Source organism: Mustela nivalis, assembly GCF_964662115.1.
Source record: "Mustela nivalis genome assembly, chromosome: 5".
Classification (NCBI taxonomy): Eukaryota; Metazoa; Chordata; class Mammalia; order Carnivora; family Mustelidae; genus Mustela; species Mustela nivalis.
In genome coordinates this window covers 96,986,270-97,013,989 of record NC_139024.1, presented here as the reverse complement: position 1 = coordinate 97,013,989, position 27,720 = coordinate 96,986,270, and the positions used below count along the sequence as shown (strand labels likewise).

The window sequence follows — 27,720 nt, the reverse complement described above, 5'->3', positions numbered from 1 at the left end:
CAGCAATCCTACTTCTGGTCACTTACCCTAGAGAAATGAAAGTTTATGTTCCCACTAAATCCCAGAGGCAGATGTTCAGAACAGCTTGATTTGTGGTGGTCAGAAGCTGGAAACACTGTCCTCTAACAGTGGCACGGATAAAACAAGCCATGGTATATCCATCCAATGGACTCCTACTCAGAAGTAAAAAAGAACAAATTATTGATATCTATTGATATTAATACATGTAGAGAGATAATCCTCAAAGACCTGTGGGAGTAAGAGACACCATATGAAGAGACTACATATTGTATGATTTCAAGTACATGATATTCTCGAAAAAAGAAAACTAGAAAGCCAAAGGAAAGGTCAGTCGTGGTTGCCAGAGGTCTGAGTATGGTTAAGAATACCACTACAAATGGTATAGCACAGAGCATTTGGGGAGCATGAAGTAATTGTTTTGTATCTTAATTGTGGATACATTATTGAACTCCATGTAAATGATCGCCAGAATAAAAAAAGCCACCATATGATAATTTTAAAAGTAAAATAAGGGGGCGCCTGGGTGACTCAGTGGGTTAAAGCCTCTGCCTTCGGCTCAGGTCATGATCCCAGTGTCCTGGGATCGAGCCCCGCATCGGGCTCTCTGCTCAGCAGGGAGCCTGCTTCCTCCTCTCTGCCTGCCTCTCTGCTTACTTGTAATCTCTGTCTGTCAAATAAATAAATAAAATCTTAAAAAAAAGTAAAATAATAAAATCTCTCATCTCATAAAATTTAGGTAATTGTTTAAACAACTGAGACTTACTTAATGGTCAGGTGGTAAATTCTCAGACACAATACAACTAGAGACTGTGGGTTTTGAAAGCCATGGGCTAGTTTTCTGAGAGGTGGAAAGGTAGAAAGTCAGCTATAATATAATTTTTTAAAGTTTTTATTTATTTTTTCAAGATTTTACTTATTTATTTTAGAAAGAGAGAGAGAGATCAGGAGCAGGGGGAAGTGTAAAGGAGAAGCAGACTTCCCGCTGAGCAGAGAGCCTGATGTGGGACTCGATCCCAGGATTCTGGGATCATGACCTGAGCCAAAGGCAGATGCTTAACCCACTGAGCCACTCAGGTGCCCTATAGTATAATTTTTTAAATTATTTTTTTAAATTAAACTCTGTACCCGGTGACGGGTTTGAACTCAGAACCTTGAGACAGAATCGCATGCTCTACCAACTGAATCATCCAGATGCCCCTAGAATAATTTTTTCAAGAAGACATAAAATACTACTTTCAAAAAGGAAACTCTCCTATAATTATTCAAAATCTGAAGCAAAGTTGTGGAATCTTGTTTGAACCCATCACTTTGTTGCCCAGTTATGTAGATTTCCCCCTCTGGTGTTTATTCTGGCATTAATTAATATAACAGAATTTGAAAGAAAGATTAGAAATGTGTTATGTTAGACATAGCCTTGCTTTAAGGGACATGCATATTGATATGCCAGGAAAACTTGGGCAATTTTCTCACTGCTGAGATTTTCTTTTTTTTCACCCAGTCTGGAGTCCAATGGAAACCACGTATTTATTAAATGATTGATGTTCATGCTCCTTAAGAACCATGGGAATTACCATCCTAGATCACATCATTAGTCTGCCTAGTCTAACATCTTGCTTCTGGCTTAGGTAATTATCTGATGCTTTTGAGGGACATTTAAATCTTCCTTATAAAGCATTGACCATTGTTTCAAATACTGTTGATTCTCATTGCTGAGATGTAAATGAGAAAGCTGGGTTAAAGAGAAACATTATAATACAACTAAGTGCTTTTATATTTTTTAAAAGCTAACTTTATTTTAACTATTTGATGATACTGCTGAGATCCCAAATAACAGGAAATGATGTGATACACTTGATCTAATTCTCAAGCATTTGATTTTCTACTCTATTACAAGGCTGCAAAAACTACTATATACAATTTCTATCTCATTTAATGGATTTTATACATTCAAAGTCCCATAGTTTATAAGATGAAAAGCAAATAAGCCGGTCTATATTGGTAATATGACTGTTCGTTGTTTATTTTTATTTTTATTTTATTTATTTATTTTTTTATTTTTTTAATTTTTTTTTTTTAAGATTTTTATTTATTTATTTGACAGAGAGAGATCACAAGCAGGCAGAGAGGCAGGCAGAGAGCGAGGAGGAAGCAGGCTCCCTGCTGAGCAGAGAGCCCGATGTGGGACTCGATCCCAGGACCCTGAGATCATGACCCGAGCCGAAGGCAGCGGCTTAACCCACTGAGCCACCCAGGCGCCCTGTTCGTTGTTTTATGTACTATGGTCTCAGAACATCTTCTCCAACTCTTCCCAGGAGTTATCAGACTGATAAGTTTTTAGTTACTTTTTGCCATTTTCTCTCTGATATATTGATTCCTTAAGAATGAAACCATTTAGGGGCACCTGGGTGGCTCAGTGGGTTAAAGCCTCTGCCTTCAGCTCAGGTCATGATCCCAGGGTCCTGGGATCAAGCCACACATCGAGCTCTCTGCTCAGCAGGGAGCCTGCTTCCTCCTCTCTCTCTCTCTGCCTGCCTCTCTGCCTACTTGTGATCTCTCTCTGTCAAATAAATAAATAAAATCTTTAAAAAAAAATGAAACAGTTTAATTGGCGAATATAATTTGGTCCTTTTCTGCCTTCCCATCTCCTAGGTAGATTAAATGTACAGGCACTGTTTTGGGGCCAGTAGCAACTTATTTAGCATCTACAGCTTTCTAATGAAGATTTTTTTTTTTTTTTAATAAATGCCAGGCAAAAGAAACTCTTCTGCAAACACCCCTGCATTGGAATATAGGCATTCTACTCAGTGAGAATATTTGTTGTTGTTTAGAAGCAGAGTTCTAGCTGAGGTTAAGAACTTGAGGGGTGCCTGGGTGGCTCAGTGGGTTGAGGCCTCTGCCTTCAGCTCAGGTCATGATCCCAGGGTTCCGGGATAGAGCCCCACATCAGACTTTTCTGCTCAGCGGGGCGCCTGCTTCCCTTCCTCTCTGCCTGCTTCTCTGCCTACTTGTGATCTCTGTCTGTCAAATAAATACATTAAAAAATCTCAATAAAAAAATTTATAAGAACTTGGTAAGAAGGTGGCTAAGACTATGGAAAGAACGTAGATGTCCATCAACAGATGAATGGATAAAGAAGAAGTGGTATATATATACAATGGAATACTATGCAGCCATCAAAAGAAATGAAATCTTGCCATTTGCGACAACGTGGATGGAACTAGAGGGTATTATGCTTAGTGAAATAAGTCAAGCAGAGAAAGACAATTATCATATGATCTCCCTGATATGAGGAAGTTGAGAGGCAGGGTGAGGGGTTTGGGGGGTAGGAAAGGAATAAATGAAACAAGGTGGGATCAGGAGGAAGATAAACCATAAGAGACTCTTAATCTCAGAAAACAAACTGAGGGTTGCTGGGGGTCGGGGGGGTAGGGGGAGGGTGGTTGGGTTATGGACATTGGGGAAGGTACGTGCTATGGTGAGTGCTGTGAAGTATGTAAACCTGGCGATTCACAGACCTGTACCCCTGGGGCTAATAATACATTATATGTTAAATTTTAAAAAATTAAAAAAAATTTTAAAAAGGCAGCTATGTTACATGAACAGGAAGTAATCTAAGGATCAGGCATATAGAGAATCTTTCTACAGTAGTGACTTCTCAACTGAGATAACTTTGCCCTCCAGGGAATGTTTGGCAAATCTGGAGACATCTTTGGTTGTGACAATGGGAGTCTGGAGGAAGGGTACTTACGGGCATTTATTGGGCAGAGAACAGGGATATTGCTAAATGTCCTACAGAGCACGGTACAGACTCTGCAACAGAGAACTGATCTAGTCCAATATGTCAGTAGTGCCAAGGATAAGTAACCACACTCCATAAAATGAAGAAAATTTTGTTTTAACATTGAGCACATTGCCTTGAATATGGCAGGTACAGAATATACATTGAGGTGATTTTCACAAGGGACTTCTCAAATCAGAGTCAGGGCATAGAGGGAGAGTATTATTGTAATCAAGCAAATTGCAAAGCACTGTTAATGTAACACAAACATCATGATATGCATTATAATTATTTTGTAGCATGTTTGATTAGTCACACATGGAACACAGCTCATTAAGAGGACTATTACCAGTATAGTATTTTAACCTGTGCGCATAAGCATTGTTTTCCTCTCCTCTCTATCAGGGATTTAATTCTCTTAGTTTGCAAGGATCAGTCATCAGTTTTTCCTCATCTCTTCCTATCAAGGACACACAGTTTCTGGGGTCCTCATCACTAGCTGGGGTTCCCTGGCTCCCAGGATGGTTCTCCAGGGCTGCAGTTCTCGGTTTTGTTTCTAATCTTCTAGTTTGGTAATTCTCTGTGTAGCTGTTTGATCTTTAAACTTGAAGGATTTGGGAGCAGGAAATCCTTTTGATTTCTCTCTTTCTCTCTCTGACTTCTGGATCTTGAAAATACACTCTTTATAAGGAGATAGTCAATAGTTAGATGTCTTTCTTTTTTTCAAGATTTTATGTATTTATTTGACAGACAGAGACCACAAGTAAGCAGAGAAGCAGGAAGAGAGAGAGGAGGAAGCAGGCTCCCTGCTGAGCAGAGAGCCAGATGGGGGGCTCCATCCCAGGACCCTAGGATCATGGCCTGAGCCGAAGGCAGAGACTTTAACCCACTGAACCACCCAGATGCCCCAATAGTCAGATGTCTTGACCAGAAAATAATTTAAATAAATAATTAGCTGTCTAGGGAAGAATGCATAGGGGACAGGATGGGGTCTCAGTCTTTGTTTTGGGACTAAAGAAAACCACTTTCAGGATATTTGGGCAGATTTTTGTTTAGTCAAGGGGATTTTATGAATCTTGCTATGCTGCTCCTGAGAGCTAGTCTTCTAAAATTATCTGCCCCATTCTCTCCTTTCCTGGAGATCAATAATGCATCTATGGGCTTGTGTATAGACCAGCAACCTTTCTTGGCTCCTTTCGTGTCTGTTCATCCCTGCCAAATTCTTAAAGCAGAACTGGCTTCAGATCAGCCTTTGGAATCCTAAGAGTTTGCAGACTAGGAAAGATCCCTTTCTAAAAATCATAGTACTGCCTGAAACTTGGTGCTTATCATTTCTTTACTTGACGATAGATTTTTAAATCTACTGGAGAGTTTAAAAGTTCAAACTTGTAAATGGAAACTGGGACTGCTAGCTTATTAAAACAAGTTTTCATCAAAATTCAAAAAGGATAAAGGATTCTTTCTTCTTCTGTAGGAATAGAGGGTATTTTTGTGCTTGTTGTCAAAAGTAGGAGAGGTTGTTTTTCCAAGAACCAAAAGGCCATCAGAGGCAAACTTTTCCGATTTCACAATTTCACCTTGGGCTTGTGCCATTTTTCTTCTATTCTTCACATCCAGATGTACAGCAGATACAAGATAGTAAGGCAGGAAAGAGAAGGAATTAAGATTTCCATTCTAGAGTTCACGGTTCCATAGCAGAATCTTGTGCACATTATAGTCTCTATAAAACCCAAGAATCTGTAATTAGTGTATTGCCCAGAGATGCACACATCTATCCACAGTGTTATTGTTTTAAACCAATGATAATAAGTAGCCATCAGTTAGCAATTTCATAGCCTTGGGAAAGAATGTTGTTGAGTATCAGTTTCTGAGACTCAGGTAAATGTAACATTGGTTCAAGCTGAAGAACTATAGAAATGAACCCTAAAATTAAGGGGAACCCTAAAAATAAAAATATAAGGGGAATATATTGATCACCAATAATATAATAGATTATACACTTTAAGATTTCATTTTATATCCTTACTTTGGCAGGTTGGTATTTATCTTTCAGAAATAACAATATTAAATGCTATAGAGAAAGGTTAGAGGGTTGAGACTGAGGTTGCATTAAAAAGAGGAGTTAAAAGCTTTAATTTATACTTGAGAATAACAAGATATGAAGGGATTTTGTGAAAATCCTTTGTTCATTAGATAATGTTTGTTTAACAAGAAATGAGTGTTTTCAATGAGATTAAACCAAGGATTTTATTGGAAAGACTTTAAGACGTAAGGTCTCTGTTCTTTAAACCCTGCTGATTTAAAGAAATATTACTAAATACTTTTAAGTCCATTTTTATTCAGTTCTGTCTACTTGCCATTGGTTATATAGACTTAGAGCCTTAAATCATATTCTTTTATTCTTCGTTTGCTGTTTTAAAATTTTGGCAAGATTGTTTTCTTTGTGCTTGTTGTTATTGGAAGGGCCCAGCAGAATTCCAGTTCTTGTGTAGTCAGTGCTATTGGACGAAGCTATGATGTCATTGTCAGTGGGAAGCTGTAGCTAGGAAATCCCTTAAGTCAACAACGTGGCTGTGCAGCTGTATCGAGTCTTCTGTGGGTCTAAATTGAGGCAACCATAACTCCTATTTGCCCAGGACAACCCAAGTCCATACTTGCTGGAATAGGGCTACTCTCCAAGTGTCTTGGTTTAAACAATAAGTTACATGGTCACTCCAAACTTAGAAGGCTATATGGAGAGAGTGGTAATGGTTCAAGGAATTATTTTTTATGATAGAGTTTGTGTGTAGCTTGCAAAATGATTGGTAAAATTAGATTATTCAGGATGAAACATGTGGTAGGATTCTGGGGGGACTGAGAAAGAAAACATTTGCAGACATTATCAACTAATATGCCAGAACAGGGAGGAGGAGAAAGAAAAAATAAGTATGGTAACAGCAAGGCAATTAATTATTGGGACAAAGCCAGGTGGTGTGGTTGTGCTAGTGAAGAAAGGGACGCAGCACCAACACTTGGTGCTGCTTGCAGAAACACGCAAAGTGCTTACATAGCAACAGAGTACAGCTTAGAGGTCAAGGACATGGGCTTTGGAACAGACTGCCTAGTGTTCACTTTCCTCAAGCTACTGAAAAATGGAAAAGATGCTTAAGCCATGTATGCCTCATCTCCCTCATCTGTGAAGTGGGAGTAAGAGTATGCCTCTGTGGCACAGAGGCATGGGCTCGGTGGGATCCCTATCTCTATCACTTACTTGTTCGGCAGATTTCTGAACTTCTTTTTAATTGGTCTCTACATCTTTAGATGAAGATAAAAATAACAGAGGCTTGCTAGGTTAGACTTGCTACAAACCTTGTATGACCTCTCCATGCAGTGTCAGGGATGTGCTCTGTGCTTCAGTGTTAGAAGCCTCTCTCTTGGAACCTCTCCTCATAAACTTACCTATATGAGAAGGAATAAGTAAGCTATTGACTTTGTGGGTCTCTTAAATCTAATCATTTCTGAAGTAAGTAGGTTTGAGCACACATGGTTTCTCTTGAAGTATGGAGGGGCTGTGGGCAAGTGGGTACATTGGAGATGTGTGTGAAATGCCCTAGAAGAGAGGGTAGTTGATGCTCTGGTGTTGTCATTCAGGAGAGATTATGAGTTTAGGGCCCATTAGCATATGAATTGATTTGTTCTTTCTCCCACTCATGCTCTCTGTCTCTGTCCTTCTGTCTTTCTATCTCTCTCTATAATATCTGTTTCTTTCTTGGTCTTTCATGCTTTCTGTTTCTTTTTTATATTCTCTGTCTCTCTATTGTCTGTCTGTGCCTCTTTCTCTCTCTCCATCTTTCTTGTGTGTGTGAGCTTGTACAGGGGGCATATTTGTTGGGAGAAGGAAGCAAAGCACTAAATCCTAAAGAACATCTTTCCTTAAAAGGTTGAATGAAGCGGGGGCACCCAATAAAATGATAACAGTTAAGGAGGAGCAGAGGTAAGGGAGAAACAGGAGATAATGATGTCCTAGAAATTAAGGCAAGAGAGCCTCTCAGGAACAGCAATTAACAAAGGCTGTAATTATGTCAAATGTGATTAAATCAGAAAAAAAGCAACTGTGCCTTAGAACTGGACCTGAAGCTCAGGCTTCTAGTACCATCCCAGGCAGTAGCATTGGTAGAGTGATGGGGACAACATGTAGACTTCAAGAGATGGAGACTTGTCTAAAAGATGAGAAAAACAAAATAATAAGTAAGATAAATCAGAAGAAAAAGAAAACCTATCTTTTTGAGGAACTTGAGAGTAAAGGGAAAGAAAGAAAGGTGGTGTTTATAATATGGGAAACTTATGCATGCTTTATAAGAACTTTTAAGATCTAAGAAACAGACAGTGATTGATTAGGCTAATTTGTAGTGTTCAAGCAGAAGGAGACAGGGATGAGTTCACCCATGTAGAGGTTAGCTTCGGAAATAAGAAAGATATCCATTTCTTTGAGTTAGATGAGAAGGAGATAAGAAAGAGTGAATATTTGAAAACATCAGGAGAAAAGTGGGAGGATTAATTCTCCATGTCCGCAAACGTATTTGTGAAGTCCATGACTTGGTCATGCAGGTAGAAAGCTAGGGAACACCAAAGCCTTAAACAGAACACTTGTGGGGCGCCTGGGTGGCTCAGTGGGTTAGGCCGCTGCCTTCGGCTTAAATCATGATCTCAGGATTCTGGAATCGAGTCCCGCATCAGGCTGTCTGCTCAGCAGGGAGCCTGCTTCCCTATCTCTCTCTCTGCCTGCCTCTTCGTCTACTTGTGATCTCTCTCTGTCAAATAAATGAATAAATTCTTGAAAAAACAAAAAACAAAACAAAACAAAAAAACAGAACACTTGTACTAGAGATGAATGGAAGATGGGCTGATTAACATGGAAGGTTTGATGGAGGTTGGAGATAAAGTATTTGTGATAGCACCAAATGACCAGTTCACAGTTATACAGTGTTTTCTTCTTTTTAATTATCTGATTTTCAATAGACTTCTTAGAGTTCCCAGGAGTAAAAGGGATGGAAGTGGATACAGAGCTTTGCCAAATCAAGGATTTTATATGTGGACATCGACAGAGAATGAAAAATGAAAGAATGGGACATTAGAGAATACTGATGAGAGAGAGGGTCCAAGGCAGTGATGGAAGGAAACAGCCCCTAGATGAGTAAAGGAAGGAAGTCAGGAGAAGGCTGGTGGACCAAGACTCAAGTATCAGTGAAGTAAGGGAACAGATAGAGCAGGAACATATACAAATACAAACTTTTTTAAAATCAAAAAGCAGAAGGTTGTATTGGAGAGATGAGTTTTCTTTTTTAAGATGGCAGAGTTGGAGAAATGAAAGGGCCAGGGTCCAGGAATTAGAGTGGGGACTAACGGCATGGTTTCTAAGTGATAAAATCATTCTCATGCTGAATGTTGAATTGGATCTCGATGATAACTTATTTAGTCTAATCTAAATAGATTTCGATGGTAAGTTTGAAGTTCTGAAAACTAAGGCAACTTATTTAAGAACAGTGGATTTGGGGGATGGGGGCATGCCCAGGGAGGTTCAGTTGGTTAAGCTGGAAACTCTTGATTTTGGTTCAGGTTATGATCTCAGGATCCTGAGATCAAGCCCCACATTGGGCTCTGTGCTCAGCCTGGAGTCTGCTTGGATTCTTTCTTTTCCCCTCCCTCTGCTATCTCCTCAATCATGCATGCTCCCTCCCTCTCTCTCTCTCAAATAAATAAATAAAATCTTAAAAAAAAAAACCAGTGGATTTTGGTAAAAGTGGTAGTAGAACACAATTCCCCCTTTTTCTATATGGAGCTGTGTTTAATTAACTATACAGTTATATACTTAAAACACGGTAAAGGAGGACACACTATTACAAAATGACTCTAGATAGTGCTTGGAAATTAACAAACCAATATACACACTTCCTACACACTTCATCAGATAAATCTATGGTGTCAAATTCTGGCAGCCTTCTATGACCAATGACTTGTATATCAGAGAGAAAAATGTAATCCCGCTGATATGTGACATAAAAAGGTCACATTGCCTAACACCAGCCCTTGTTTAAGTCTAGCTAATTAGTGGTGCTTTTTGGTTAATTCAAGTGGATGGACCTCAAGGCAATACTATTTATAGAATTCGGTCTGATAGTTCAGTTACCCTCTATGTTCTAATTAAAAATGTTTTGAGTATTAATGCACATGTTTGAAAATATAAAAATAATTTCAGGGTCACTTTGGAGATGACAGAATCAAGTTGATTTTTTCATTCTTAAGTTCACCCACTATTTGTGTGGCTTTGGGCGACTATTGGGTAAAACATTAGTTTTATAGCCAACACAAAGACCATCAGGTTGCGGCAAGATTATTGGACTAAGCTGTCAGAATAGTATATCTGATCAATTCACGGTATCTTTGGCAAGTACTAAACTATCTGAAACTCAGTTTTTTCATCAGGCAAAGGGAAATACTTTCCTGTATCTATCTTTTATAGCTATTGTGAAGGGCGAATGATGGTAGGTAGAATGGTGGCAAAGTACATGGAATGGCAACTAAAATATGACTTCAGATGCTCACTGTGCCACTGAGGAGATAGGTGTCTATGGTTATTTAACGTCTCTGAGCATCAGCCTCTTCATTTGAAAAATATGTAATGCATACAATGTATCTGTTACTTAAAGAGATCTATATTTGCATATAATAGCAGAAGTTATAATTATTTGGGTATTAAAAGGTACAATACAAATGTAAAGTTTTCTCCTCCTTTTACCTTATTGTTGCAATTCAGACAATCTGATGAAATCCTGCACCAAACTTAGTGACTTTCTTGCCTCATGTTTAATTCATTCCTCTCTATGGAGGGGAAGTCTTGGGAATACTATCATCTATTTCTACCTTGCTTCTGTTTGTCTCTCTCCTTCTCATTCACTTTGTGCAATGAGATAGCTTATATGTTCATTTGTGGTATTAGGATTTTAGGAAGCTAAGAGCATCAGCTTTTCTGAAAATGAAGGGAAAATGGAGTGTCTGAGAAAACTCATATCTGATACTTGAGAGACATATGGCAACCTAGATAGGCAGTACATTTTGGAAAGCATTTTTAGAGAGATTTCCTTACAGATTTTAAATATACACCTTTGGGGAGCTTCTGTGGCTCATCAGTTAAGCATCCAACTCTTGATTTCAGGGCTGGTCATAATCTCAGGGATATGAGATCAAGCCCTATGTTGGGATCACATGCTGGGCATGGAGCCTACTTAAGGTTCTCTCTCTTCCTCTCCCTTTGCCCCTCCCTCCCCAGTTCATGCCCTCTCTCTCTCTCTCTCTCTCAAATAAATAAAATACTTTAAAAAATAATAAAAATAAATAACAAATTTAAAAGGAGCTTAAAAAATATCAGATGTGGATTGGTGATGGAATTTGGACAGAAATCTGGATAATGGACTATGCATAGAATTTGGATATGTGAACACGGAAAGCTTACATAATACATAAGAGGTGTTTGTATAACAGATACAGTGGTGTTTGTCCTGACAGCAAGTTTTGTTAAGACTCCACTGTATATACCACTCCTCACCCCAGTAGACTGCTAATTGACCATAGCACTTTGCTACTGAGTCCTTATATGGTTTTGTAATCTTTCCTAAGACATTACTGTAGCAGCCACTACCACAGACAGGCACCAGCCCTAGAAGTAAAATGTTTCTGCTATTTTGGTTAGCTAGGACAAAGAAGTTACTCTGAAGTCTGCACAGAGTACAAGGGGGGCAATTGGCAAAGGATCTCAAGGATCTCAAGTTGTAAGGTGAACCATGTACCCACAGGTTGATGTAAATGGAGAGCAGGATTTCTGGAACATAAAGTAACAAAAGTGAACAGTCTCAAAAGCATTGAGATCTAGGAATAAAAATGTTCACATTTTACAAGAGTGGTAAAAATCCTTGTATTTTTTTCTTTACCTCATTTCATATGAGAACCAGTATGCTCTCAATGAAATTAACAGTGGGAAAATTTTAAACAAATAAAAGGAAATACTTCTACACTTAGCATATAATCAGTCCATAGACTTTTCTGTTGGGGGAGGTCAGGAAGTCAAATGCTGAAGAGGAAAAGAAAAGAGAGGAAAATCTGGTTAATTTTATGACCAATAATAACATTGTAATTATGCCCTAAGATAAGAATAATGAGGTTGAAGCTTTGGGGCATAAAATGATCGTCTCAGAGGACAGGGAAGGAATTCTCCCACTCTTACCCCTAATAATTTGAATGGCACCAAAGAACTGGCCAGATGCATTATGGATGTAGTTTTTCTCAGGAGGCAGCTCTTATTAACCTATAAAACCATTCTTGAAAGACCAGTGGCTAGTTTTATCTGGAAAACTCTCTATTACAAAAGAAATCAGCCTTGATTCCAAGCAAAAAGAATTTTGTAGTTGGTGGAATGATAAACTCCCCAATGGTGGATATGGTCTGATTTTGCTTTTGACCTAATGTGTGAATTTCTGTAAACACAAAGCTCATATAACTAACTTAATGTATTTTACTGGATGCAAATTGGCCTTTGACACATATCAGGTACAATTGGAAGCACATGAGCTATCCCTAAGGAATTATAAGTATGCACCTGCCCTTTGATTGTAGTTTCTGACTTTGTTGACATGCAGTATGCTGCTTGCGTTCTTGTATTCCAGATCTTAGTGAAACTGAATTTTTAGCTGTCTTTAAGGGCCCCCCAATTTGTTTTGAGCTGGACACCGAGCAGAGATCACCTAGAGGGCAAATTCGTCTGTAGCCAGTTCTCAGTGAACTTCCAAGAGAGAGCAACACTTTCACTAAAGGGAGCCTCCACTTTTAAATTTTTTTTATTTGAGAGAGAGCACACAAGCAGGGTCAGGGACAGAGAGAGAAGCAGACTTTCTGCTGAGTAGGGAGCCCAATGCAGGGCTTGATCACCGGACCCCAGGATCGTGATCTGAGCCAAAGGCAGATGCTTAACCAACAGAGCACCCAGGTGTCCCTAAATGGAGCCTCTACTTAAACGGTAGGTATAGTCTAGGTTAGAAAGGGCATTCAGCCTTTCCTCTTGATACTGCTTCTAAACCAACTTGGACCATAGCCTTGTTTGTTCTTCATGTCTGTGTACTTACTCATTTGCTGATATAAAACATGGATATTGTGTGATAGAGTAACTAACTCCAGTTAGCAGATAACCCTCAAATCTCAATTGTTCAAAAAAAAGGACAATTCCCCCCAACCCCAATCTCAGCCTAAAGAAGACTGAGTGGCTCCTGTGGCAGCTGTGCTCCTGGTGGTGACTCAGGGATCTAGGCTGCTTCGGGTTTGCCTCTGCCATTTTGGGGTCCTCTATAACCAGCTGCAAGTCCAGTTTCCTTATTTGGAAAAAGGAGGTGATAAAAATGTACTTCTCAGCTTGGCATGATGACTAAGTAAAATGAGACACATTGAATGACTCTTGTAGTACCTGTTGTAGAGGACACACAGAATTTTGATATTTCTTCCCTCTGACTGTCTGAGGCACTGGGACAAGAGCAAAAGTTGCCAAGATGAGTAAGGCAGATATTTGTACTCAGATTGCTCAGGAGTTTCACTCTGAAAAAGAAGGCATATATTTTTTTTAGAAGGCATATTTTTAAACTAGAAACTTGACTCTACATAAGTTCCATGAAGGCAAGCATTGTGACTCTTCTTTTATTTTTAGCTACATATTTCTAGAGTCTAGATCACTATCAGCATAATGATAAGTGCTCAAAATATAGAGTTGAATCAGTGCTTAAAATGGCAGAACTATACAATGAAGAAGCTAGAAAATGATACTCATTTCCTGTTTTCTCTCATCACTCTCCCTTCCCCAAGAATTTACAAAGATTCAAGAAGCTAAGTTAATACATAGAATGACTATGGATTTCCTGATTCTATACCAGACTTTATCCAAATTAAGAGTTCATCTTGAAGTATCCCTACATGTAAACCATAGCACATGTAAACATAGTACAAACTGTTAATAGTTTTTAAATCTTATATATAGTTGAGTAGAACTAAAATTTTGCTCATCAGTTATTTTTTTCTCATGTCAAATCTGTAGGTAATGTTTGGCCGGCATCTACAGATGTATTTTGCAGTAGCTGTTCTTATAACACTACTTTGCCTCTAGTTCGTAGAGCCCTGGCCACAAATAAGCCATTGTGTCTGGAAGTTTGGTGCCTGTTGTGCATCTAAGTAGTCTAGCTATGTTTTGTTCCTCCAAGTTGAGTTTCAAAATGTCTTTAAAACCCCTTCACCTTGCTGAATTGCATTGTACCCATTTTTAAGGGGAGCCATTGAACTTGAAAGATGATGTGGAATTAGCATCCCTGGGATCCCCTGGCTCAATAACTTATTTGTAAAAATCTTAATAAATCATTTGTTCAAATGACTGAATGATGCCTGGTTAATTGATCATGCTTGCCATCCATGTTCCCTTCTGGCTTGCAGGTATTGGCCTCCATGAGCAGATTGCTTCGGTGACTGCCTCCTCCTTCAATTCTCTTTCCCTTGCTGTATTTCATAGACATTAGTGCAGTTAACTTTTATGCAATCTCTTTATAGGTAACTATCCATGTATATTGCTTTGTATCATATGATAAAGAAACTGAGGTGCATGGTGGTCTGTTGTCCATGGTCATTTGTAGTAGGAAGAAAATACATTGGAATTGCCATCTTCAAACTGTGTCCCTGTCCGTTAGATCACAGCACTAATCTTGGCAAGATACCCCTTGGCTTTCTTTCCCTTTAATGGCTCACCAGGAACACGATGCACTCATGATGTCCTCCATCACTTCCTCCTTCCAAAAATCGTATCATTGGCAGACTGTCCAGTCAACTTGCCTTTCTGTGAGGCTGAAAGAGACTGTGCTATTTCTGCCAAAAAATGGACCATTTTTTTTCTCCTCCAAAGGAGAAGATCTGGACATAGCAAAAGTAGAGACAGCTGTATGCGTTTTTTACCTATATTAGAACTGCCAAAGCCCAAACATAAGAACTCATTCTGAAACACTTCAGCATGTCTCTTCTGGGCTTGCAGAAATCTTTTACCTTAATTACTTCAGTAAACTTCTGTGCACAATATATTGAGGAAATGTCATCTTTACATGGCAAGGAAGGTAGGTTTGTAGAGATCTGTGAGACAAGTTCAGGTATTAGATGAAGCAAATATTGAAATAAACTGTATGAATAAAATTTATGTTTAGAAAGGGAAAAATTCCAGTCCAAATATTGAATGAGAACTCAAACATTTCATGTCCTAATCCTCTATCTTGAGGAAAAGAAAAGGAAAGGAAAGAAAAGAAAAGGAAACAAAGATAGAAAGAAGAGAAAGAGAGGAAGGAAGGAAGGAAGGAAGGAAGGAAGAAAGGAAGGAAGAGGGAAGGGAAGCGAAAGGGAAGGGGAGGGGAGGGGAGGGAAGGGGAGGGAAGGGGAGGGAAGGGAAGGGAAGGGAAGGGAAGCGAAAGGAAAGGAAAGGAAAGGAAAGGAAAGGAAAGGAAAGGAAAGGAAAGGAAAGGAAAGGAAAGGAAAGGAAGGGTAGGGAAAAGAAAGGAAGGGAAAGGAAAGGAAAGGAAGGGAAAGGAAAGGAAGGGTAGGGAAAGGAAAGGAAGGGAAAGAAAAGGAAAGGAAAGGAAGGGAAGGGAAGGGAAAGGAAGGTAAAGGAAGGAAAGGAAAGGAAGGGAAAGGAAAGGAAAGGAAAGGAAAGGAAAGGAAAGGAAAGGAAAGGAAGGGAAAGGAAGGTAAAGGAAGGGAAAGGAAAGGAAGGGTAGGGAAAGGAAAGGAAGGGAAAGGAAAGGAAAGGAAGGGAAGGGAAGGGAAAGGAAGGTAAAGGAAGGAAAGGAAAGGAAAGGAAAGGAAGGGTAGGGAAAGGAAAGGAAGGGAAAGGAAAGGAAAGGAAGGGAAGGGAAGGGAAGGGAAAGGAAGGTAAAGGAAGGAAAGGAAAGGAAGGGAAAGGAAAGGAAAGGAAAGGAAGGGAAAGGAAAGGAAAGGAAGGGAACGGAAGGGAAAGGAAGGTAAAGAAAGGGAAGGGAAGGGAAAGGAAGGTAAAGGAAGGGAAAGGAAGGGAAAGGAAAGGAAGGGTAGGGAAAGGAAAGGAAGGGAAAGGAAAGGAAAGGAAGGGAAGGGAAGGGAAGGGAAAGGAAGGTAAAGGAAGGAAAGGAAAGGAAGGGAAAGGAAAGGAAAGGAAAGGAAGGGAAAGGAAAGGAAAGGAAGGGAACGGAAGGGAAAGGAAGGTAAAGGAAGGGAAAGGAAGGGAAAGGAAAGGAAGGGTAGGGAAAGGAAAGGAAGGGAAAGGAAAGGAAAGGAAGGGAAGGGAAGGGAAAGGAAGGTAAAGGAAGGAAAGGAAAGGAAGGGTAGGGAAAGGAAAGGAAGGGAAAGGAAAGGAAAGGAAGGGAAAGGAAAGGAAGGGTAGGGAAAGGAAAGGAAGGGAAAGGAAAGGAAAGGAAGGGAAGGGAAGGAAAAGGAAGGTAAAGGAAGGAAAGGAAAGGAAGGGAAAGGAAAGGAAAGGAAAGGAAGGGAAAGGAAAGGAAAGGAAGGGAAAGGAAAGGAAAGGAAGGGAACGGAAGGGAAAGGAAGGTAAAGGAAGGAAAGGAAAGGAAGGGAAAGGAAAGGAAGGGAAAGGAAGGAAGGGAAAGGAAGGGAAGGGAAAGGAAAGGAAAGGAAAGGGAAGGGAAGGAAAGGGAGGGAGGAAAGAAGGAAGGAGGGAGGAAGGGAATTAAAGTCCTTTTATGCTTTTTGTTCCCTTCCCTAAAGCAGGATATATTATGTATGTGTAGAGAAAGATACACAAGAGGAAAGGTGCTGTATCCATCAGAGTAGGCTAGGTTAAGATGCCATAATGCACAACTTGGAAATCTCAATACCGTAAAACAACAAAGGTCTGTTTCTTGCTTACTCTTCTTGTCTGTCTTTGGTGGGACCCAGGCTGAGAGATAAGTCTCCATCTTGTACTTTGGTGCTCACAGCCTCAGAGACAAACTTTGAACTTTTAGAGCAGGTGTTGACAAACATTTTCTATAGAGGGCCAGACAGTAAATATATCCAGCTTCAACTTCAAGTCCATAGAGTTTCTGTCACAGTTACTCAACTCTGCTATTGCGGTACCAAAGTGCAGTTTACAGTAGCGTATACTATGTAAACAAATGACTATGGACTGTGTTTCAATAAAATTTTATTCACAGCAGCCAGTGGGCTGGATTTGTCCTATGGCTTATATTTTGTCAGCTCTTTCAATTAACTTTAATATCTTTAAAAAGACACTTGTTTCCTCTGCTCAATAATTGATGACTAATGATTCTACTCAACAATAAGAGGATGGGGAAGTACAAGCCTTTCACTTCCTGAGATCACCTCAGCCTGTGTAGGTATTCACACACATACCCAGAAAATGATGTAGAAAGGCTTGACAGGTTATATCCATAGCTTCACAATGTTTGATGAAACTACTGCTTTTTCACAATTTCTTTGCTCCCTCAGTTTTCTCTTTAACTCAGCAAAACAGACTTTGCAAGGTCATGGTGTTCCTTTGTTATTTAAGAGGCACCAGGAGTGACCAGTCAAATAGAAATGACACTGCTCAGCTGTGTTTATTCAGCCTTGATGGCCGTACAGGGTGTGAAGAGCTGGAGTATCCATTGCATGAAATCTTCACATTTGCAACTCTGATGGTGAACTAGGATATGCATCCTAGGAGCAGACCCTGGGAAAGGATTGGAACATAGAGAGGGAGGGGTTTTGTCAGATGACATTCCTCATAGTGAAGGGCACAGTCATTTTCTCACAGACTGACTTTGGAGACATTTTCTAGATGTAGCATTAGAGCCTGTACACCAGGAACAATGACGAGATGGGGTTTTCAGTTTGTTTTACTATATATTGAGTCTCCCTTAAGCCTATTTTACCACGGAATGGTGTCACTTTCTGTATTTGGTTTTCGAGCAAAACCCACCCTTCCTAAATCACAGCCAACCCCATTTTTGCTCCCTCCTGGTTCTTTATTGTCTTAAAAGGTCAAATGGTTCCTTAGTTTTGGTTGACACACTTCTTTCTGTTTTTAGGAACTGCTCTAAGAACACAACTTAAAGAATCTGTTTAATTTCACACAATTCAATTCATTTACATTTCTGACTTTCTCTGTAGAAATAGTTGACTAGATATAGAAAAAAATGTATGTTTAACCACTTAAACTGTCAGTCAGTTAAAACAGACATTAGGAATTTATTGTATAAATAGTAGACTCAATAGATTGAGATATCTATTTATTAAAATAAATTTTAAAGAGATAAAAACAGCAGAATATAGACTCTAAGATCTGTTAGTTGGGGATGGCTCTCGACTCCCCCAAATAGTGATACTTCTTGTGAGTATGAGAAGATACTAGAGGCAATGGTTACTTGACCATGACAAAGAATATTACTTTCAAAAGAGTGAAAATAATCTTCATCTAAAAAAATATTTTCAAGGTCCAGATGATATTTTTATTGACGATGTACTATATCTTGTAAGTAATTGTAATTGACTTTGGTGAAAATGCTATTATGGTTTCCCCACACAGGTTTTAAATTTTATTTCCCAGATCAGCTGCTAATAGCAAAGCATCCTAGAGAAGAGCTCTAGTGTTTTCAAATAGGCTGTTATCCAAGTTTCTTTGTTCGGAATAATACTAATGACAACAGCAATACTTATTAAGACCCAGCCACTTTTTGAGCCTTTTTTCCCTTTCTCCTTAGCCTCTGGCAAACATCATTCTATTCTCTGCTTTTATGAATTTGAGTCTTGTAAACACCTCTTTTAAACATTATCATACAGTAATTATTTTTTTAGACTGACTTATTTTACTTAACATAATGTCCTCATTTATCATTTATATTCCTAAGCCCTTTAAAATACACTTAATTTTATAGCAACCTTATGAGCTTCATACCCACTTTGCACAAGTGGAAATTGAGGCACAGTGAAGATAAGTTGCTTGCCTAAAATCGTACAGAGAGTAAGTATCAGAGCTAGGATTTAAACCTAGGCAGTTTGGACCAGAGTCCATAGGAACAACCACGGAGCTATAACATCTTTCTTTCACAGCTAGAATAATGGAGTTGTTACTGAGATTCCCGTAGAGGAGCAGAAAAAAGGTAAGGACTTATAAACAACTAATCCATGTAACTGAGCAAAATCTGTGCTTTTTTGGTGCTTATCTAAATTGACCACAGACTCCCCCAATACAGACAACAGCACTTATGTTGCTGGGAGTGTGGAGATGCTAACTACCTTTCTTTCAGCAACTGTCTGATGTAGAAAGTTTCCTTTCTTAAATAAAGGAAACATGAAAGAGAAGGAAGCCCTCATAAGCTTCAGTTTGCTGTCCCCAAGTAATCAATGGGGTGGGTCATTATTGTCACCAACCTCCCCCTTTCCTTTAAATTGCCTTCCTTGGCCTTTCTGCCACAAGTTCCTTTGGAAACTCTTTGCCTTACCTGAGTTTCCCTACATAACATTCTTGCCCTGCGAAGAAGATGAATATAAAATATCAGGCAAAGGTTTTGTATTCCCAGCCCAGATCTTTATCTCAGAATCAAAGAGGGAAATTTATCTCTTGTGAGTCATGGGCATTGAGGAGCTGGGAACATTTCACTGGCAGGGAGAGTTGGCAAAAACAGTCCTAGTGGATTTCAAGTTTATTTGACTAATTCTTTCACCACTTGTCAAACGAAACTACTTTTGTTTAGGTAACAAAACAAGCTGTTTCCTCTGCCATTTCTCCAGTGAGTAGTATAGGCACTTGTGGCGAACACACATTACTGCTAACTGTTATGATGTTTGCTGTCAAATTCATTTATTTATACAACTGCTGTAAAAAGCCCGAGGCCCATAAGCAGCCATGAAAGATTTCAGAGTCATGGTGTGGGGTCATGAGAGGGAAAAAAAAAGTCTCCACTGGTTATGAGAAAGGAACTGACACAGGAAATGGTCACATATGGCGCAGATTTATTGTGTCCGGGGCTTCCCATTCAAATCTCATTACGACCACAGCTCAGAGCTGGGCATGGCCTAGTCACATTCATTTTAGTTCTGGCATCCAACAGAATTACTGCTGCAGCTTCCAACTGAGGGCTGGAGAGGTGATAAGTTTATCATTCTGGGGAAGGAGCATGCTCAGATTGTATTTGTAAAGAAGGCTGTTGGCTGCCCTGCCTTTAATCTAACCCAGGAACTTCACCGTAGTCAAAGATGGAAGGCAACGTTTGCTAGCAAAAAGGAAATTGGAAGGTGGAGAGAAAGGGGGAGTGGGGTGGAGAGTATTACCAAAGGAATGAGGGGGAATGTTAAGATTAGATGAAAGGGTTGAAACCATCTTGAATTTTGGAAGTTTATATTGATTTCTTGATTGTGGAAAAAATACACATCCTGCTTATAGACGTGTGTATGTGTGTGTGTGTATTTCTTTCTTGCACATATTTTCTAAAATCATAGACAGGATGTCTACATTGTAGCATTTTCTTCACCTGTAACTTGTCTCTTTTAACACTGTTAATTATGAATGCTTGCAGCACTTAACAGGTGCTGTTTCAGACTACAAGGCAAATGTTATTGATTTGAGATGACAATGGTGCCAAAAAGGCAAAAGAAGAGTGCAAAGTATCTTAAAAACTACTCCTTTTTTGATTATGGCTAATGTAGCAACTTATATTTATTAGCACAAGTTTGTTCCCGACTCTGTACATACGTCACTTCATGTAACTCTGTCCATCAGCTTTTCAATCCCTTTTACAAATGAGTTAACTGGGTCAGAGAGAGAGGATAAGTAATTTGCCCATGATTTTACAGGTAGAAAGTGCAATGCAAATCTCTCTGGCTAGAACACCTGATCTCTTACCCGCCAAGCTGTACTTCCTGAACTTGCATTTGCTTTGGCTGTTTTCAATGTAGTAGTCAGAGAATAAAAGTCATAATTGAGACCATACCCATTGGTGTTCACAGGGAAAACCATAATCAACAAAATAACAGAAACATAAAAACATTTTCTAAGCTACTTCTTTTAAGCAAAATATAGATGATATTTCAACACAGTAAAAAAATACAAACATAGTCTTCTGGCATTTGTTTGAATAGACTTTATCCATAAAAATATGTGTTTTTTATTTGAACAAAACAAAAATAGTTTGATTCAGAAGAAGGGTCTATATGATACGTATCCGATGCTCTTCCCTCAACTTCATTGTTATTTTATCACTTTCCTCTCCTGATCATTTTTTCCCCTCAAAGTTAACACTTCTCTAAAAAGGAAACAAATATTTGGAAATACTCATCAAGAGAACTTAGTCAAGACAGAAAGACCTTCCACAGAAGGCCTTCTTGCTTCATGTGATGGTTGGTTTTATATAATGTTCCATTTTTCTCAGATTGGTTTGGAAATGTATTTCTGTCCAAAATAGACCCAAGTTCAAGAACTTTGGTGAGATTTCTCAAGAAATTGTAGCAAATCCTATAATCTAGAGCCCCTGAAGTCCATACTTTCAGAAGCTTGTATTTCTCATCTTGCCGCTTTCTGCTCTTGTGTGGTATCTTGGGTTCTATACTGCTATCTCCACACTTGGGACTTCTCTTTTCCACCCCCTCATGACTCCCATGCATTGGAAGCCACTGCACCCTGCCAATCACCAGCTGTAAGAGTGCTGTTTTTTTCAGTAAGAATCATGCCAGAAGAGACTCTGCTCCTAAACACCACTGTTCAATGAATTATGAAAGTGAAGCTGGAAATACCTTAATTTTGAAGCTCTCAGGGCTGAACTTTGAATACATTAATTTTTCAATTTAATGAACTTTTCAATTTCCCAAATTACATTATCTTATAATGCCATCTGTGTATGTGAGTGTATGTATAAGCCTATCTTATCTCTTTTATAATGACTAGTACTATCATATTGTGATCTCTCAGCAGAATTTACAGACCTCTAGACAAGTTAGCAAAACTGTGTTTTTTGTCATCCACACTGAACCTATGCCACCTAAGAGCATCCTTCTCAAGTCACCTTACAGATATAACACACAACCATTATTTTTGAAGTTTACAAAAAAGACCTCTTAGCTAGAATTCCTCAGTCTAAGAAAGTGGACAGTTTTTGTCTATTATTTCTAGTATGGCCAAGAAGTTTTCTTTAATATTTCTTTCCAAGATTTCAGTTACTCTCTTTGTGTATTTAGGAACACAGCTTTGAGATTTTGGAGTCTCACTCTTCATAGCCTGAGGGTCTACAACAACATCTATAAATGGGGGTAAATTCAACCTGTCTACATTTTATTTGATCTGTGACCATTTATATTTGTTAAATTAGAAATAATGAGGTGTAAATGTTGTTTGACAGAAAAGAATTGTAAATGATTTCCTTTCATTTTGTGAAAATAAGAGAATGATTATATATTTTGTTTTTGTCAAAATCTCCTATGCTTTACTGTACCATGAATTGGGAAATCTATCACAAAATGGCTAAAAAAATTATTGAGGGAAATGGTGATGTTAACCTCAAGGAAAAAAATCATTAATGTTGATGTATTTCATTCAATTTTAAACATATAAATTTTTCCCTTTTGTTGAAAGAGGAAGATGGAAGGATTCTGTGTGCCTTTGAGTCAAAACATTTATTTTAAAAATACCTTTTTTTCCTTCCTCCTGACCCATTTTTCTAAATAAAGGATAGAAGTTGTTTCTTTTTTTCCCTTTTCTTTTAATTTTTTTTTTTTTTTTCCTAGCAAAGACGACCCCTTTGGCATATTTTCTTTTCAAATGTGAAATGAGGTGGAAAATCCTCATTTCACGACAGGAAGGACAAATATTGACACAAAGTTAATATTTGTTAGAACCCTGGAAGCAACCTGAGTATACATATACACACTCACACGCATACACACCTTCTCCTTTTTCTCCTCCTTCACCAGACATACCTAACTCACTTCCTTTCTTAGCTTTTAGGTCTGCGGTTTCCGGTCAAGGGAAAGGTGGATGGAGCATATTGTATGTCTGGGATATTCTAGGATGTTAAAGTATACACAAAGCAAATGTTCATGTGCACACATGCACACACAAATACAACCTGCTTAATCTAATTTCCCCCACTTAGAGAAGAGCTTCTGGACTTTATCACTGTGCTTGTCCATCTTGAATGCAATAGCATATGCCAAGCCAATACTTACTGGTCACTCAGCATTTATTAAGTCCTGTCCACTCTTGCCTGTTTGAGAGGAATGCCCTCGGGTGACTGGGCGGCCGGTCCTGACAGGCTGTGTCACTTATCTCTTCACATTGATTATGAAAGTCAGCTGTGGCCAGACCTTGCTTTTTTTCCCCTTCTCTTCTCAGCCCCTCTTACAAGCACCCCTGCCTGGATTTTCATGAGGAAATAATCAGATTAGGCCTTTCACGGTGAGTTCATATGGAGTTCTCTTTCTCCAGTGTGCTACTAACTGAATAAACGTGTTTAGTGGTAAATTGTAAATGACATTATGATTACCAAAGCCAGCATGGGTTTCATTTAAAAGTGATCAGAATTGCAGACCACAAAAATCGTGACTGGCAGATAAGGCCTTTTGGAGAAGTGGGAAAAAGAAAAGACAGAAACAAGTGAGAAAGATAATCATTACTCAAAGCTAAATCTTCCCCAACTGAGAGAAGCAAGAGGGAAAGAAATCCACAGGAAGAAAAGATGGAACACTGTTTCGAAAGGAAGCTAGATTGTCACCATGGGCTTCTGCCAGCTGTGGCCAGGACAGTCAATGATGACGTCTGCTGGCCATGTTCACACTCCTCTCTTAAGTAGTGTGTGTCCTCTCGCACAACTAAGAACCACATTATTTAGCTGCTCTGGAACCCTCTTGCATTGCCTACATGTGCTTTATTTTTGCCTCCCATCAAAATGAAAATGCTAGAACTGATTACTCTGGAGATGACATAGGAGAGTGGATGGAAAGATAATGATAAACCACCCTGTCTCTTAGTCACTGTTAAGTGCTGGAGAAATAAAAATAATATTTCTTATTTATGAACGCTAAGACTCTAAGTTTTGCTATAAAATGGAATAATCAATGTTACTTGCTGATAATCTTTAGATTGGTGCCTTTATTAATCGTGTAGCTATGTGTTTAGACTTCTGGGAGAGGATGCTAAAATGTTAAGAAGGCCAAGTGATATAAAAAAGCAAGCAGACTCTTACCAAATGTATGATTTGACAAATAACTGCAAATAACCCAAAACCCCTCCCTGAGTTGCTTTTGCTGGACTTTGTAGGGAGAACCCCTGATGACCATAGCACTTCTCTGCCAGTATTACCCATCGTAGCTGACTACAACTCAAAGTGAAGTTATTTGGATTATGTTGCTTTTTGCTTCTCCCCTTTCCTCATTACTAAGTAATTGTGTGAGTTGAAATTGTGAGTCAGTTTTCTACCTATGAAGTAGGGATAATTAAACTTGCCATGAAGAAGTTTTAAGTAAAGGAGGTTAGGGAAGGGGGAAGGATGGAAGGGAGGAAAAAAGAAGGAAGGAAAGAAATAAGGAAGGAAGAACCACCAATCTGATGGCTTGAGGACATCTTCCTCTGATTTCTAGTCCTTATCCCATCCTGTCCCCCTTCCAGTTACCACTTCCATTAGTCTGTGGATTTGTTGTCAGATATTTCTATACCTGAAGCTCTCCTAAGCAACTATTTTATATTAGTTGCAGCAACCATGAATGGTCACCATCTGTCCACCTAAGACCAATGTAAGCAGTAACCACAGCCATCCCCCCCCCCCCAATAAGCTGTGAAATCCATAGGATGCCTCTGATAGTGTCCAACTTCTATACCATATTAGAGAGTATAAGGGTATAGCATATTTTGCTTACCATCACTGCTTCCTGAAATCACCACCGCAAGTCCACTATCTACATCTCCTGAATATGCATCTCTTGTCTGGTTATTCATGGGTTCACTCAAGCTTTGACACTCTTTCCCCAAATCTTGCTCCTGATTCTGTGTGGAACTCTTAAATTAGAATCAGGATACTACTGTCTATTTTCATAGAGTGTTCTGGAACACTTTTACCTCAAGCCTATCTATTGTCACACCTTCAAACCTTCTTCTTCATCTTCAGTTCTTCTCCATTTCGATGTTATTCACATGCTCTATGTCATATCTATTAAGGAAAAGCTCCTGCTTCTCTGAGGCTGGTGACATTACACTCATGACCTGCTCTCTCTACTTGATGTGTTTTATGTTGACATAGTAAGCACTACTTTTCATCCCCTGAAAGACACTGAAACTATTTCACAGTTTCCTTCTCCATTCTAACTCTGCCATCATTTTTTCCAAGTAACTTTTCCTTAAAAAGGTGGTGCTTTCCTTAACAGATATGACATAGAGCATGTGAATCACATCGCCACCAACTTTCAAAATCACAAACTCAAGTATCCTACTCAAAGACCAAGGTTCATGTCTTTCCAGCTCACTTAGTCAAGGGTCCTTTCATATCAATATATCTATATCTATATCTATATCTATATCTATATCTATATCTATATCTATAACTAGATATATCTCCTTGCATCATTTCCCTCCTTATGCAGCTGAGATACGCTATGCTTCGTTACAATTGGTTCTTTGAAAATATCTTTAGTAGCTGTGACCCTTTGCCCCTTTGTCCCAGTCATAGACAAAAACCTAAGGTTCAGTGAACCCAGCCATTTTGTCTTCTGTCTTCCCATGACATCTTACTATAGCCAGGGCATCTATTCATCCTCTCTCTGCAACCCAGGCTGACTTACTGTGAAGGTGATGGAGTTGAGGTTCTTGCTTACACAGGCCACTTCCAAGATTCCAGAAGAAATGCCAGCAGTGTGTTTGCATGGCCCTATGTTTTTGTAAAATTTGCAAATTGGAGACACTTTAACCAAAATTTAAGATAACAACCCTCTTCTTGCTCTAAATTCTCCTTCATCATAAGTACTGTCGGGATGGGTGGCAATGGACACAGCATTTTTAGGATCTGGCTAAGGGGGAGTTGAGCTGGACATGCATTTGTTATGAGTTTAAGAGGGTGTGGTTTTTGTGGTACAAGATCACTGCTAATGAAAGTTCCTACTAGCCATTTATGTCATCTCACCCATGCTGTGACTCACAGGAGCCAGACGCTAGGTCTCACATGTTGTGAATGTATCTTAAGGCATGCAAAGGTAATGAGAAGTAGAGGAGAAGTAAGTTTTTGGTTGACTTTGCCACAGAAGTTACTCTATAAAAGTTATTCAAATATTACAACTCATACATGAGGAAGACTTTGTAAGAAACTTCCCACATTTGACAGTCCTGAACATTTATATGTTACCAATCACAAGTTGTGAAGCTAAAAGGAACTTTTCTAAACTACCAGTGGTAGAAAATAAATGTCAGTCATCCAGGTTAAAGGCAAGACTGAATCACCTTTCCATCCCCCCTGTAGAAAATATTACAACATTGTTGTCATATAAAAAAGCAACACAAAAGCATACAAGAAGAAATTTTTTAAAAAAGCATACGGTGGTATGTTGTGTACCTAATTCACAGTATTAATTTTCCCTAGATTTTATCATGTTTATGGTATTTATAAAGTTTACATTTTTAACTGTGTTGTGACTTTTTTCTCATTTTAACTAACAGTTACTCATTTTGAATTCACAGTTTTGTATTTACTTTTACAGAATGGTTCCCCAAGGTTGTATAAGCACTAAAATCTGAGAGACCGGGTTCACTCCCCTTGCACAATGACAGTTTCCCACCATTTCATCCATCCGCAAACATTCCACCCATCATCTCTCCCTACATTCCAGCCGCCAGCATATATCCTCACGCCTGACTTCCAGTTGATGACCTTGTTTTGCCTCACATGTCCCAGCAGATGACTGCCTTCAGCCTGCCTCTCACCTTGACCTACCTGCACACTTTCTGTCCTTCCTACTCCAGGAGACATGGAATTTTTGAACCATCATAGTCCACCCATTTTTGAAAGCTCTGGACTCCATTCTCCCTTAGCCCCTCAAGGAGTTTACTCTGTCCTTCACCCATTTCCCGCAATGCCAGTCTCTCCCTTTTTATGGATTCTCTCTTACCTGCAGAATTTCAGCTATTGTCTAAATGCAACGATCTGACTTTGGTTTCCTATTACACGTTATAAGGTTCTGAATTATCATAGTTATGCTCTAGCTGCTTTTCATGATCTCATCTTGAGTGCCAGACCAAAGTACTTCAATAAAATTAGGTATTAATTATTATAAAAGAACCTACTTTTCAGCTCACGTAGGGCACTTCCTTTATATAGAATTCTTATTGTCAAAATTCTAAAGTAGAAATTCCTGCTAGACGTAAACCTGTTCTATCAGAGATGACTGTATATTGCTGTAGTGGAATTATTTTGGTCTTGGTTTTGTGTGTTTTAACTTCCTTTATAAAGAAGAATTTGCTAGTTAACTATAATAACGTGTACACCATGTAAATAATTTCTTTTCCCAGTGGGTTACTTGTATGCAGTTTTATCTCCTTTACAAAGAGGTGGGAACAATCACATCCTAATCATCATTTTCACACTACTGTCAAAGACACCTCAGCGCTGACTTCTGAGGCATGTGGGCCAGAAAAACACACATAAGCTGGACAGTCTGCAGATATAATTAATATGTTATTTATTACAGATTTTTTATGGTGTTATTTCTAAGATAGCAAGAAAGTAGTGTATATGATTTTGGAGAAAAAAAGTGTTTTGTTTGTTTTATATTTTGTCAAAAAGACCTGAAACAAAGAAGTAATTTAACTATTCTTTATACTTACATTGGATCAAATGGGTATGTATTCCATTTTATGGGGATTTGGGAAGGAAGGCATG

The 27,720-nt window shown here is 38.9% G+C and overlaps 1 protein-coding gene and 1 long non-coding RNA gene across 16 annotated transcripts in view; one reads left to right on the top strand and one right to left on the bottom strand.

Moving 5' to 3' along the window:
- The window catches only part of PKHD1 (PKHD1 ciliary IPT domain containing fibrocystin/polyductin), a 485,802-nt gene that overhangs the window by 384,530 nt on the left and 73,552 nt on the right, over nucleotides 1–27,720 (top strand). The gene's annotated exons all lie outside the window — the stretch shown is intronic.
- Nucleotides 36–15,216, bottom strand: LOC309864035. Its single transcript, XR_014311347.1, has 3 exons — nucleotides 14,897–15,216; nucleotides 13,287–13,414; nucleotides 36–173 (listed from the first exon to the last, which is right to left on the bottom strand). It is a non-coding gene; the product is annotated as an uncharacterized lncRNA (long non-coding RNA).